The following is a 15,166-nucleotide window of genomic DNA, read 5'->3' on the forward strand; positions in this document are numbered from 1 at the left end:
ACATAAGAACATAAGAGAAGCCATGTTGGATCAGGCCAGCGGCCCATCAAGTCCAACACTCTGTGTCACACAGTGGCAAAAAATGTTATATACACACATACACTGTGGCTAATAGCCACTGATGGACCTGTGCTCCATATTTTTATCTAAACCCATCTTGAAGGTGGCTATACTTGTGGCCGCCACCACCTCCTGTGGCAGTGAATTCCACATGTTAATCACCCTTTGGGTGAAGAAGTACTTCCTTTTATCCGTCTTAACCTGTCTGCTTAACCTGTGGTGGTGGTATTGGATTTATATCCTGCTCTATACTCTGAATTTCAGAGTCTCAGACACCCTGTGAGGTGGGTAGGGCTGAGAGAGCTCTCACAGCAGCTGCCCTTTCAAGGACAACTCCTACGAAAGCTATGGCTGACCCAAGGCCATTCCAGCAGTTGCAAGCAGAGAAGTAGGGAATCAAACCCAGTTCTCCCAGATAAGAGTCTGCACACTGAAACACTACACCAAATTGGGTCTCTTGATTTCTCCCTCCTCAACCCACAGAAGGCCTGTGGTCTCCCTTCAGCTTGACTTTGCCTATTTTAAATTGGAATCCCTCTTAGCAGCACACACAAACAATTCTCAACAGACCCCTTGGCTGTGCAGAAATACGAAAAGTAGAAAACAGCAGCATTCTTTCCCAAAAGGAACATATTTTTCCGATAAAAATAAAAAAAACAAGTTTCCATTCTTGCCAACAGGCGTTTAACATGAGATTTCTGTGATGAATGTCAATAAATCAAAAGCAGGGTTACAACTTACAGACATGCACCTGAACAGCATATTCAAGATTGCTACAGCACAGACACTGTCCCCAGATTTTGCGGCAACGATTTAGAGCAAGAGGCATCAGTTATCAGAAACCGTTAAATAAACAAAATATTGCAAGAGTGCTAATCTTTTAAGCATGATTTAAGTTTTTTAAAAAATATTTAACTGCCTTTGTGTCCTTTATAAAGTTTATATCTCCACTACCTGGCATTACATTTTATTACACATGTTTGTGTCAGAACTGGCCCTCACATCAAATTAGGTGACACCTCTGACATGCCATATTTCGCACTGCATCCCTCCTATCGCTGAAAGGAATATACATTAACATTTCACTAGAGAATGGAGTACATCTGTTTCTTACCTTTTATGGACGTCGTATACGCTTCAGCTGAAAATAGTCCCAAATCTTTTTTTTTTCTATCTATGAGGCAGCTGGGCTCTTCACAGCATTCCACAATTCTGAAGTGGCAAATCAAAACAAGAAGTTACAAACGAAGCCAGCTACAAGAAAGCCATAAATTGTCGCAAGATCTAGCTCAATGGCAGAGGTGGGGAACCTATGTCCCAGGGGCCGTATACGGCCCTCGAGGTCACGTTGTGAGGCCCTCGGGGATTGCTGGGCCGAACTGAGCCATGTTGATGGGGTGTGAACTGGCAGAGACTGACCAAGAGAGAGATCTTGGGTCGTGGTAGATAACTCACTGAAAATGTCGAGACAGTGTGTGTTTGCAATAAAAAAGGCCAACGCCATGATGGGAATTATTAGGAAGGGAATTGAAAACAAATCAGCCGGTATCATAATGCCCCTGTATAAATTGATGGTGCGGTCTAATTTGGAATACTGTGTGCAATTCTGGTCATCGAACCTCAAAAAGGACAATATAGCATTGGAAAAAGTCCAGAAAAGGGCAACTAGAATGATTAAAGGTTTGGAACACTTTCCCTATGAAGAAAGGTTAAAACACTTAGGGCTCTTTACTTGGAGAAACGTCGACTGCGGAGTGACATGATAGAGGTTTACAATATTATGCATGGGATGGAGAAAGTAGAGAAAGAAGTCCTTTTCTCCCTTTCTCACAATACAAGAACTCATGGGCATTCCACGGAATTGCTGAGCAGTCAGGATAAAATGGATAAAAGGAAGTCCTTCTTCACCCAAAGGGTGATTGACAATTGGAATTCACTGCCACAGGAGGTGGTGGTGGCTACAAGCATAGCCAGCTTCAAGAGGGGATTGGATAAAAATATGGAGCAGAGGTCCATCAGTGGCTATTAGCCACTATGTGTGTGTGTGTATGTATGTATATATGTGTGTGTTTATGTATACACACACACACATCTATTGGCCCCTGTGTGACACAGAGTGTTGGACTGGAGGGGCCGTTGGTCTGATCCAACATGGCTTCTCTTATGTTCTTATGTGGCAGCCTCCCTGGGGCCTGGCTGGCCAGAGAGGATCGTGGGGCCCAGCCAAGCTGTGCAGCAGCCTCCCCAGGGCCAGGCAGGGATCACAGGGCCCAGATGTACTGTGTGGCAGCCTCCCTGGGGCCTGGCTGGCCGGCCAGAACAGCTGCAGGGCCTGGAAAAGTTAGTGCCACAGTTCAGTTTGCACTTGATTATCCCAGATGGCGTGGCCTAATATGATAATGAGTGTATGACCTAATATGCTAATATTAGGGCATGTGGTCTAATATGCTACTGAGTTCCTGCTGGGCTTTTTCTACAAAAAAGCCCTGAACCTAGGCATTTGCCTAGGGTGGCAGGCCGGGTGTATGTGTGTCTGTGTGTGTGTGTGACATGTGTGTCACATGACTTCAAATAGAAAAACAATTATTTGCATTAATTTTGCTGGCCTGAATCATTCTCCCTCAGCAGAGCACTGTTTTTTAAGTTGATAATTTTTTATGGCCCACAAATGATGTTATAAATATCCAAATGGCCCTTGACAGAAATAAGGTTCCCCACCCCTGGCCTAAGGTGGTGGGCTGGGTGTGTGTATGCGTGTGCCAATGTGCCAGATTAGGCTCACCCCACATGACTTCAAATAGAAAAACAATTATTTGCATTCATTTTGCTGGCCTGAATCATTCTCCCTTGTTTTTTAAGTTGATAATTTTTTATGGCCCGCGAATGGTGTTATAAATATCCATATGGCCCTTGGGCAGAAAAAAGGTCCCCCACCCCTGCTCTAAGCTGTGGAGTCTCATGAGCAAATATTCTACCTCGTGAGCTACTGGCATTAAAGTTGTGAGCTTCTGCATAAATTAGGTTGCTCCGGGGTGATTTTTCCAGAGCGAAGACAAAAATGCATGAGCCAGAGGCTAAAAATCTGTGAGCTCAGCATAGAAGGAACACTGCTCTGAACCAATGGGATTGTTTGATGCTTGCCAATAAGAAATGCACAGCCATGTTTGATTGGGCTCAGCCATGTCAGGCCATTAAGATTAGGCAAAGAACCCCGTGGCGCAGCATGGTAAAGCTGCACTACTGCAGTCCTACGCTCTGCTCATGACCTGAGTTCAATCCCCGGCAGAAGCTGGGTTTTCAGGTAGCCGTCTCGAGGTTGACTCAGCCTTCCATCCTTCCGAGGTCGGTCAAATGAGTCCCCAGCTTGCTGGAGGGAAAGTGTAGATGACTGGGGAAGGCAATGGCAAACCACCCCGTAAAAAGTCTGCCGTGAAAACGTTGTGAAGGTAAAATGAGTCCCCAGCTTGCTGGGGGGAAAGTGTCAAGGACTGGGGAAGGCAATGGCAAACCACCCCATAAAAAGTCTGCCGTGAAAACGTTGTGAAGGTAAAATGAGTCCCCAGCTTGCTGCGGGGAAAGTGTAGAGGACTGGGGAAGGCAATGGCAAACCACCCCGTAAAAAGTCTGCCGTGAAAACGTTGTGAAGGTAAAATGAGTACCCAGCTTGCTGGGGGGAAAGTGTAGATCTGGGGAAGGCAATGGCAAACCACCCCGTAAAAAGTCTGCCGTGAAAATGTTGTGAAGGTAAAATGAGTCCCCAGCTTGCTGGGGGGGAAGCGTAGAGGACTGGGGAAGGCAAGGACAAACCACCCCGTAAAAAGTCTGCTGTGAAAACGTCGTGAAAGCAACGTCACCCCAGAGTCGGAAACGACTGGTGCTTCCACAGGGGACTACCTTTACCTTTTTCTTTTTTTAGCAGAGATATAAATTTTATACAGGACACAGACAAACACAAATATATATTTTTTAAAAAAACTTAAAATATGCTTAAAATGTAAAGGAAGTAAAAAGGCAGCGCTCCCAGTTCCCCGGATCCCATGGGAGAAATACAAAGAAAGCGCCTTTCTCGCTTGATAATTCTGATCCGGAAATAACAGAATTAGTAGCAAAGGGTTTTTTTTTTACAGAGCTATGGTTACTCATCCTGATAAGCAGCGCTATGTATCAGGTTTTACCACGTTGCCACTTTGTTTATCTTGCGATCCTAATTTTATTCTGTACGGATTATGTATTCTTTTGATACGTAACCCGGCCGACCCTCTATTTTATGTTCTTATATATGCCAATAAAGGCTGCCTTTTGTGTGAAAGCACCTTTAAGACCAACAAGCGCTAACGTTTCAAGCATGTTTTAAGCTTCTTTTAAAAATAATGATGATAATTGTGTCCGTCAGTCTCCTTATATCTCTGCTACCTAATCTTAAATAGGTACGCAAACGGCCCGGCCTGACACGGCTTGGACCGACGTGGTCTCGTTTATGTCAGATCTGCCCCTCATAACAAAAAAGTTTAACACCCCGGGCCTAGGCTTTTCAAGACTAGAGAATGAAACAATGCTGGACAGCTCCCTTCGAAGGCTGCTTCTCTAACAGCTCTTCCTAGATGACCTTCACATATGCGGCTGGGCTGCATGGAAATATATACCAGCAAGGTGGGGGGGGGGGGGTTGTAGTAGGAGCTCCTTTGCATATTGGGCCACACACCCCTGATGTAGCCAATCCTCCAAGAGCTAACAGGGCTCTTAGTACGGGGACTGCTGTAAGCTCCAGGAGGACTGGCTACATCAGGGGCGTGGGGCTTAATATGCAAAGGAGTCCCTGCTAGAAAAAAAGCCGCTCCATTCTGCCCACTCATAAAAAGAAATCATAGAGTTGGAAGGGACCTCCAGGGTCATCTAGTCCAACCCCCTGCACAATGCAGGAAACTCACAAACACTTCCCCCTCCCCCCCTAAATTCACACGATCCTCATTGCTGTCAGATGGCCATCTAGCCTCTGTTGAAAAACCTCCAAGGAAGGAGAGCCCACTACCTCCTGAGGAAGCCTGTTTCACTGAGGAACTGCTCTAAGTATCAGGAATCACAGAGTTGGAAGGGACCTCCAGGGTCATCTAGTCCAACCCCCTGCACAATGCAGGAAACTCACAAATACCTCCCCCCCTAAATTCAAAGGATCCTCATTGCTGTCAGGTGGCCATCTAGCCTCTGTTGAGGAAGGAGAGCCCACCACCTCCCAAGGAAGCCTGTTCCAATGAGGAATTGCTCTAACAGTCAGGAAGTTCTTCCTAATGTTGAGCCGGAACCTCTTTTGATTTAATTTCAACCCATTGGTTCTGGTCCTGCCTTCCAGGGCCACAGAAAACAATTCCACACCCTCCTCTATAGGACAGCCCTTCAAGGACTTGGTGATCCTATCACCTCTCAACTGCCTCCTCTCCAGGCTAAACATCCCCAGCTCCTTCAACCTTTCCTCATAGGACTTGGTCTCCAGACCCCTCACCATCTTCATTGGCCTCCTCTGGACCCCTTCCAGCTTGTCTAGATCCATGCAGAGGCAGGCAATGGCAAACCACCTCTGAAAGCCTCTTGTCTAAACCTGGATGGAGATCTCATCATATCTCAGAAGCTAAGTTAGACCTTGGATGGGAGACCTCGAAAAACCTATGGGGTCACCAAAAGTTAGCTGTGAATTGATAGAACTCTGCACACACATACACTAGACGCTTCTTTTTTAGAAGGAGGAGGAGGAGAATGGATTTATACCTCACCCTTCACTACCTTTGAGAGTCCCTTGGACTGCAAGAAGATCCAATCAATCAGTCCTAAGGGAAACCAACCCAGACTGTTCCCTGGAAGGTCAGATGCTGAAGCTGAAGCTCAAAGACTTTGGCCACCCAATGAGAAGGGAGCACTCCCTGGAGAAGTCTCTTGAGAGTCCCTTGGACTGCAAGAAGATCCAGTCAGTCAGTCCTAAGGGAAACCAACCCGGACTGTTCCCTGGAAGGTCAGATGCTGAAGCTGAAGCTCAAATACTATGGCCACCAAATGAGAAGGGAGCCCTCACTGGAGAAGACCCTGATGCTAGAAAAGACAGAAGGCAAAAGAAGAAGGGGAAGGCAAAAGATAAGATGGGTGGACTATAACTAGGATATACATGCCCTTTTGTGACTTTCCTAGATGTGCAGAAACACCATTTGGCAGGGAATTTTATTACCTTTTATGGCTATCCAGGCCAAACGGCCAAGCCACACTGTTTTATGTGACCATGTGATCAGTTAGTTGCCCTCTTAATCAACAAACTGCATGTATTCCAGCCACAATACCTGATCCCCTCGTCTGATGAAGTGTGCTTAGAGAGCAAACAAAAGTTTATGTTCTAAATAAAACTTGATTGGTCTTAAAGATGAAATTTGACTCCTGCTTTGTTCAACTGCTTCAGACCAACACGGCTGCCCACCTGGAACTATGGTTGAACAGAATTACTGATGTAACAAACACGAACTTGAGCAGACTTCAGAGGATGGTAGAGGACAGGAGGGCATGGCGTGACTTTGTCCATGGGGTCTCAAAGAGTCAGACTCGACTGTGCGACTGAACAACAACAACTTCACTACCCGAAAGTTTCTCAGAGCGGCTTACAAATGTCCTTCCTCTTCCCCTCCCCACAACAGACACCCTGTGAGGTAGGTGGGGCTGAGAGAGCACTCCCAGAACTGCTCTTGAGCCGAACAGCCTTGAGAGAACTTGTGGTTGACCCGAGGTCACATCAGCAGGTGTATATGGAGGAGTGGGGAATCAAACCCGGTTCTCCCAGATAAGAGTCTGCTCACTTAACCGCTATGACCAAATTGACAACTAAGGCAGAATTGTGGCCCTAGCCAAAACTTGGAAGTTTGGAAGAGCGTTGATTCATAGGTCACTGTTAAGTCAGAAGCAACTTGATGGTACTTAACCCATACACAGCCATATCGAGTACACAGGGCCAGCCCTAGGGTGCGCTGTGTCCCAGGCAGATTTTCCAGTCACCGCCCCCTCCAGGACGCCACCCCTGGGCTGGCCCCTCCCCTTTTGCACTCCTGCCCCTACCTCCGCCAATAAAGAAACTGTGCAGTCTCTGTATTACTCCCTGAGCATCTGAGGATGCTCAGGGAGCAATAAAGAGACTGCGTGTCAGCCAGGCGGCAACATTTCAGCATTTGCCTATGGCGCCCTCCAAGCCCGGTGCTCTAGACAAATGCCTAGTTTTCCTTGTGGGAGGGCTGGCCTACAAGTACACAAAATCTTAATTTATTTACTTATTTATTTACATTAAACTTTTATCCCGCCCTCTCCGCAAGGGGACTCGAGTCAGCTCACAACATTCAATATATCGAAGAGTCATTATGATAAAAGATCAGAAGACTTGGAGAAGAGAGAGGGTGGTTATGGGAAAGCAATCTGATTTGTTTTCACTGGTGGATTTCTTCATTCAAGTCGTTATATACTTAACAAAAACATCTACAAACTCAAAGGCTGAATTCCTAAGTTCTCGTCGAGGCGTCTGGAGTTTCTCACTCTTAAAAACACACATTCTCATACACACACGCAGTGTTATTTTGCTGGGGGGGTGGAAACAGAGGCTGAAACAATAAAGAGCTGACGTTCGGAACACGAGTGATGTTTGGCACTGCTGAGAGAGGATTTCATAATTAAAAGGATTCTGGAAAAGATCATGCCGTTGGAAGCACAAAAGGAAGACAAAGAAGACCAAGCGGCTATTTTTGTGACAAGCAAAGCGCTCCCAGGAGAGCCCTGCTTGTATTAGTCCCCCATTGACGGTTTGGAGACCTCACAAAACCCCAAAGGAATGTGTGTTCCCCCCCCCACCCCTGCCCAACATACCGCATGTCTAAGGAGAACATTTTCACATAAAAGCTTTCCCATCAACCTCTGTCGCATCGGAGCTTCTTTCCCTCCAAGAGCCTTCTTCCACATCTCTGATTTTTCAGGCAGCCCCTAATATAATCCAGCTTCGATGTATTATATTTTTATATTTTTAATTATTTTTCATATTTATATCCCGCCGTCCCCGACAGAGCAGGCTGAGTCCATTTCTGAAACGCACGTGGCCATTTGTCGAAACAACTGGGGACACGGACTTACGTCCAACGCTTTTTGGAACAAGCACTTGGAAACGAGCTGAACAGCATTAAGCAAAAGGTTGAGTGGGCAGAATGGAAGAAGAAGAAGATGACCGCAGATTTATACCCCACTCTTCTCTTTGAATCAGAGTTTCAGAACGGCTCACAATCTCCTTTATCTTCCTCCCCCACAACAGATACCCTGTGAGGTGGGTGGAGCTGAGGGAGCTCTCACAGCAGCTGCCCTTTCAAGGTCAACTCTTCCGAGAGCTATAGCTGACCCAGGGCCATTCCAGCAACTGCAAGTGGAGGAGTGGGGAATCAAACCCGGTTCTCCCAGATAAGAGCCCACACAATTAACCACTACACCAAAGCAGCTCTCAAACTGGAGCGGGTGCACAGGAGAGAAACAAGGATGATCAGGGGCCTGGAGACCAAGCCCTAGGAGGAAAGGCTCAGGGACTCGGGAAGGTGAAATATGAGCAGCCAGCGTGATGCAGCAGCAAAAAAGGCAAATGCCATCTTGGGGTGTATCAACAGAGACATAACATCCAGATCGCTCCACTGTACGCCGCGTTGGTCGGGCCACGCCTGGAGTATTGGGTGCAGTTCTGGAGGCCTCGCTTCAAGAAGGATGTGGAAAGAAAGGAGCGCGTACAGAAGAGGATGACAAGGATGATCAGGGGCCTGGAGAACAAGAAGCCCTGGGAGGAAAGGCTGAGGGACTTGGAAAGGTTCAGTCTGGAGAAGAGGAGGTGGAGGGGGGCTCTCTTGAAGGATCTGAAGGGCTGTCCCTTAGAGGAGGGCGGGGGGCTGTTCCAGTTGGCAGAAGAGGAGAAGGGATCGCAGGCACGGGTTCAAATCACAGGTGGGAAGGTACCAGCTGGATATTAGGAAATGCCTTTTTTACAGTCAGAGTTCTTCAGCAGTGGAATCAGCCACCCAGAGAGGTAGTGAGTTCCTGTCCACTTGGCCGTCTTCAAGCAGCAGCTGGACAAGCACTTGCCAAGGATGCACATAGTGCCTTGGGGCCAACACTGAGGGAAAGGCAATTAAGATATTTCCTAAATAAATATTTGACAGGGCCTTGGCCTCTCTGCCCTGTTGTTGGCCCTCCAGAGGAACTGGCTGGCCACTGTGTGAGACAGGAGACTGGACTAGATGGACCCTCCCTGGTCTAATCCAGCAGGGCTCTTCTGGTGTTCTTCTCAGGGGAAGGCCTTGGCCTCTCTGCCCTGTTGTTGGCCCTCCAGAGGAACTGGTTGGCCTCTGTGTGAGACAGGAGGCTGGACTAGATGGACCCTCCCTGGTCTGATCCAGTAGGGCTCTTCTGAGGTTCTTCTGAGGGGAAGGCCTCAGCCTCTCTGCTCTGCTGTTGTCCCTCCAGAGGAACTAGATGGCCAATGAGTGAGACAGGAGGCTGGACTAGATGGACCCTCCCTGGTCCGATCCAGTAGGGCTCTTCTGAGGTTCTTCTGAGAGGAAGGCCTCAGCCTCTCTGCTCTGCTGTTGTCCCTCCAGAGGAACTGGATGGCCAATGAGTGAGACAGGAGGCTGGACTAGATGGACCTTCACTGGTCTGATCCAGAAGTTCTACTCTGATGTTCTTATGAAGGTCTTGGCCCTTCTGCCCTGTTGTTGCCCCTCCAGAGGAACTGGTTGGCCACTATGTGAGACAGGAGGTTGGACTAGATGGACCCTCACTGGTCTGATCCAGCAGGGCTCTTCTGATGTTCTTCTCAGGGGAAGGCCTCAGCCTCTCTGCCCTGTTGTTGGCTCTCCAGAGGAGCTGGCCCCTGCATGAGACAGAAGGCTGGATTAGATGGACCCTTCCTAGTCTGATCCAGCAGGGCTCTTCTGATGTTCTTCTCAGGGGAAGGCCTCAGCCTCTCTGCCCTGCTGTTGTCCCTCCAGAGGAACTGGATGGCCAATGAGTGAGACAAGAGGCTGGACTAGATGGACCCTCACTGGTCTGATCCAGCAGGGCTCTTCTGATTTTCTTCTCAGGGGAAGGCCTCAGCTTCTCTGCCCTGCTGTTGTCCCTCCAGAGGAACTGGATGGCCAGTGAGTGAGACAGGAGGCTGGACTAGATGGACCCTCCCTGGTCTGATCCAGCAGGGCTCTTCTGATGTTCTTCTCAGGGGAAGGCCTCGGCCTCTCTGCCCTGTTGTTGGCCCTCCAGAGGAACTGGTTGGCCACTGTGTGAGACAGGAGGCTGGATTAGATGGACCCTCCCTGGTCTGATCCAGCAGGGCTCTACTGATGTTCTTCACAGGGGAAGGCCTCAGCCTCTCTGCCCTGTTGTGGCCCTCCAGAGGAACTGGTTGGCCACTGTGCAAGACAAGAGGCTGGACTAGATGGACCCTCCCTGGTCTGATGCAGCCGGGCTCTTCTGATGTTCTTCTCAGGGGATGGCCTCAGCCTCTCTGACCTGTTGTTGGCTCTTTGTGGTAACCAGTTGGCTATTCTGTGAGACAGGAGGCTGGACTAGATGGACCCTCCCTCATCTGATCCAGCAGGGCTCTTCTGATGTTCTTCTCGGGGAAGGTCTCAGCCTCTCTGCCCTGCTGTTGTTCCTCCAGAGGAACTGGATGGCCAATGAGTGAGACAGGAGGCTGGACTAGATGGACCATCACTGGTCTGATCCAGAAGGACTACTCTGATGTTCTTATGAAGGTCTTGGCTCTTCTGCCCTGTTGTTGCCCCTCCAGAGGAACTGGTTGGCCACTATGTGAGGCAGGAGGCTGGACTAGATTGACCTTCACTGGTCTGATCCAGCAGGGCTTTTCTGATGTTCTTCTCAGGGGAAGGCCTCAGCCTCTCTGCCCTGCTGTTGTCCCTCCAGAGGAACTGGATGGCCAATGAGTGAGACAGGAGGCTGGACTAGGTGGACCTTCACTGGTCTGATCCAGAAGGACTACTCTGATGTTCTTATGAAGGTCTTGGCCCTTCTGCCCGGTTGTTGTCCCTCCAGAGGAACTGGTTGGCCACTGTGTGAGGCAAGAGGCTGGACTAGAAGGACCCTCACTGGTCTGCTCCAGCAGGGCTCTTCTGATGTTCTTAGGTAGGAGTCCATTTCTTTGCAGGTTACAAGGACTAATAGATGATAGACATTTCAACAACTACAGGTGGTGGTATTGAGAGTTCAGCGGAAACTGGCTTACTGGTATTTTTTTTTTTCCTCCGCAAAGGAACCCAGCAGCTCACTATTAATCTTCCATCCAAATACTCACCACAGTCAACCCAGCATAGCTTCCAAGGTATTATGAGACTGCATCGCTTTACTCGCAAATGGGGAAACGTCGACTGCGGGGTGACATGATCGAGGTCTACAAAATTATGCACGGGATAGAGAAGGTGAGAAAGAAGTCCTTTTCCCCTTTCTCACCATACAAGAACTCGTGGGCACTCCATGAAATTGCTGAGCAGTCACGTTGCAGACTGCTGCTCTCCTCCTGAGTAGAATGGATAAAAGGAAGTCCTTCCTCACCCAAAGGGTGATTAACACGTGGAAATCCAATGCCACAGGAGGCGGTGGCGGCTACAAGCATAGCCGGCTTCAAGTGGGGATTGGATCAACATATGGCGCAGAGGTCCATCTGTAGCTATGAGTCCCAGCATATTGTTGGAACTCTCTGTCTGGGGCAGGGATGCTCCAAATTCTTGGTGCTTGGAAGGGGGAGCAACAGTGAGAGGGGTTCTAGTGTCCTGGTCCCACTGATGGACCTTTTGATGGCACCTGGGTTTTTTTGGCTACTGTGTGACACAGAGTGTTGGACTGGAGGGGCCATTGGCCTGATCCAACATGGCTTCTCTTATGTTCTTATGTGACACAAAGTGTTGGACTGGAGGGGCCATTGGCCTGATCCAACATGGCTTCTCTTATGTTCTTATGTGACACAGAGTGTTGGACTGGAGGGGCCATTGGCCTGATCCAACACGGCTTCTCTTATGTTCTTATGTGACACAGAGTGTTGGACTGGAGGGGCCATTGGCCTGATCCAACATGGCTTCTCTTATGTTCTTGTGTGACACAGAGTGTTGGACTGGAGGGGCCATTGGCCTGATCCAACATGGCTTCTCTTATGTTCTTGTGTGACACAGAGTGTTGGACTGGAGGGGCCATTGGCCTGATCCAACATGGCTTCTCTTATGTTCTTATGTGACACAAAGTGTTGGACTGGAGGGGCCATTGGCCTGATCCAACATTTCTTCTCTTATGTTCTTATGTGACACAGAGTGTTGGACTGGATGGGCCATTGGCCTGATCCAACATGGCTTCTCTTATGTTCTTATGTGACACAGAGTGTTGGACTGGAGGGGCCATTGGCCTGATCCAACATGGCTTCTCTTATGTTCTTATGTGACACAGAGTGTTGGACTGGAGGGGCCATTGGCCTGATCCAACATTTCTTCTCTTATGTTATTATGTGACACAGAGTGTTGGACTGGATGGGCCATTGGCCTGATCCAACATGGCTTCTCTTATGTTCTTCTGTCTGGCGCAGTGATGCTGTGTCTTCTTGGTGCTTGGGGGGGGGGCAATAGTGGGAGAGCTTCTAGTGTCCTGGCCCCACTGATGGACCTCCTGATGCCACCTGGGCTTTTTGTGGCCACTACATGACACAGAGTGTTGGACTGGAGGGGCCATTGGCCTGATCCAACATGGCCAAGAGGATGAGGAACCATTCACAAGCACTCTTTGGGTGCGATCTGTCAACCAGTTACAGATCCACCAACGGTAATAAGATCCAAACTACATTTTACCAACACCCTCAAAGGGTGTCTTTTGTAGGGGGAGAAGACATAGGAGATTGTAAGCCGCTCGGAGTCACTGATTCAGGGAGAAGGGCGGGGTATAAATCTGCAATTCTTCTTCTTCTCTTATGTTCTTAACTGGGCCAACAACATCCGGTTCAGAATGGTAATACGAAAGGGGCCCAAGAGTCCAGGAGAACCCTGAAGACAGAGAGGATTTGCGGCAGGGCGTGAGCTTTTATGAATCACTGCACACTTCATTAGATACAGCTACCTGAAGAAGTGAGCGGTGGCTTCCAAAAGCTCCTACCCCACCACAGATGGTGTTAGTCCTGAAGGCACTACTGGATTCTTGCTCTTTTCTGCTGCTACTGGCAGGCTAACACAGCCGCTCATCTCTGTTTCTCATGGGAAGGTTAAATAGGAGCAGCCAGCGTGATGCAGTGACAAAAAAGGCATATGCCATCTTGGAGTTCAGAGGGATTCAAATCCAAGAAGAGTGCCAGTTTGGGTAGTGGTTAAGTGCGTGGACTCTTATCTGGAAGAACCGGGTTTGATTCCCCACTCCTCCACTTGCAGCTGCTGGAATGGCCTTGGGTCAGCCAGAGCTCTCTTATCTGGGAGAACCGGGTTTGATTCCCCACTCCTCCACTTGCACCTGCTGGAATGGCCTTGGGTCAGCCAAAGCTCTCTTATCTGGGAGAACCGGGTTTGATTCCCCACTCCTCCACTTGCAGCTGCTGGAATGGCCTTGGGTCAGCCAGAGCTCTATTATCTGGGAGAACCGGGTTTGATTCCCCACTCCTCCACTTGCAGCTGCTGGAATGGCCTTGGGTCAGCCAGAGCTCTATTATCTGGGAGAACCGGGTTTGATTCCCCACTCCTCCACTTGCAGCTGCTGGAATGGCCTTGGGTCAGCCAGAGCTCTCTTCTCTGGGAGAAAACGGTTTGATTCCCCACTACTCCACTTGCAGCTGCTGGAATGGCCTTGGGTCAGCCAGAGCTCTCTTATCTGGGAGAACTGGGTTTGATTCCCCACTCCTCCACTTGCAGCTGCTGGAATGGCCTTGGGTCAGCCAGAGCTCTCTTATCTGGGAGAACCGGGTTTGATTCCCCCACTCCTCCACTCGCAGCTGCTGGAATGGCCTTGGGTCAGCCAGAGCTCTCTTATCTGGGAGAACCGGGTTTGATTCCCCACTCCTCCACTTGCACCTGCTGGAATGGCCTTGGGTCAGCCAGAGCTCTCTTATCTGGGAGAACCGGGTTTGATTCCCCACTCCTCCCCTTGCACCTGCTGGAAGGGCCTTGGGTCAGCCAGTGCTCTCTTATCTGGGAGAACCGGGTTTGATTCCCCACTCCTCCACTTGCAGCTGCTGGAATGGCCTTGGGTCAGCCAGAGCTCTCTTATCTGGGAGAACCGGGTTTGATTCCCCACTCCTCCACTTGCACCTGCTGGAATGGCCTTGGGTCAGCCATAGCTCTGGCAGAGGTTGTCCTTGAAAGGGCAGCTGCTGTGAGAGCCCTCTCAGCCCCACCCACTTCACAGGGTGTCTTTTGTGGGGGGAGAAGATATAGGAGATTGTAAGCCGCTCTGAGTCTCTGATTCAGAGAGAAGGGTGAGGTATAAATCTGTAGTCGTCGTCTTCTTATTTCGGGGCCGGGTGTTTGTTTTTTTAATGAGAACTTCAATTCCCAGGAAGTTTTTAACAGCGCCGGCTTGAAGAACTGCACCTTCTTTGCGTCAGTAGCAGGAGAGCTTGTTTACTGGGAGAATATTTAATATGCAGAAAAACTACACTTGATTTGCTTTCATTTTTTTTCACTTGCTATTTTTTTTTTTAGGAGGCCATTTAATGAAAGTCATTTCTCAACTCGCAGCTGGGAATGCAATCATTGGCTCAGTCTGAGATGTGTACTTTTCCCACAGACCCCGACTGGCTAAATTTATAGAAACAGCCTGGTACATGGGGCTGGAGGGGGTGGGGGGGGGAGTTTGCTGAGGTCTTTTGGGGCTGCATGGAAAGTATATAACAGGACTATATGAACTCTCTCTCTCTCTCTGTCTCTGATGCATGCACACACAAATAATTCTGGATGCAGCTTCGAAGTGCCAATAAAAAAATCCGCATAATGCAGTCAAGTTTAGAAAAGGGAATCATCTGGGTTTCACGGGAAATAGCACAACTTGGAGAGCCAGTTTGGTGTAGTGGTTAAGTGTGCGAACTCTTATC

General features: G+C 48.9%; 1 long non-coding RNA gene across 1 annotated transcript in view; it reads right to left on the minus strand.

Annotated features, from left to right (window-relative positions):
* The window catches only part of LOC132591024 (uncharacterized), a 226,366-nt gene that overhangs the window by 82,824 nt on the left and 128,376 nt on the right, over window positions 1-15,166 (minus strand). The window contains exon 2 of the long non-coding RNA XR_009556799.1: window positions 1,175-1,272. This is a non-coding gene — a long non-coding RNA (uncharacterized LOC132591024). The remainder of the gene's footprint in view (window positions 1-1,174; window positions 1,273-15,166) is intronic.

Source organism: Heteronotia binoei, unplaced genomic scaffold (genome assembly GCF_032191835.1).
Source record: "Heteronotia binoei isolate CCM8104 ecotype False Entrance Well unplaced genomic scaffold, APGP_CSIRO_Hbin_v1 ptg001312l, whole genome shotgun sequence".
NCBI lineage: Eukaryota > Metazoa > Chordata > Lepidosauria > Squamata > Gekkonidae > Heteronotia > Heteronotia binoei.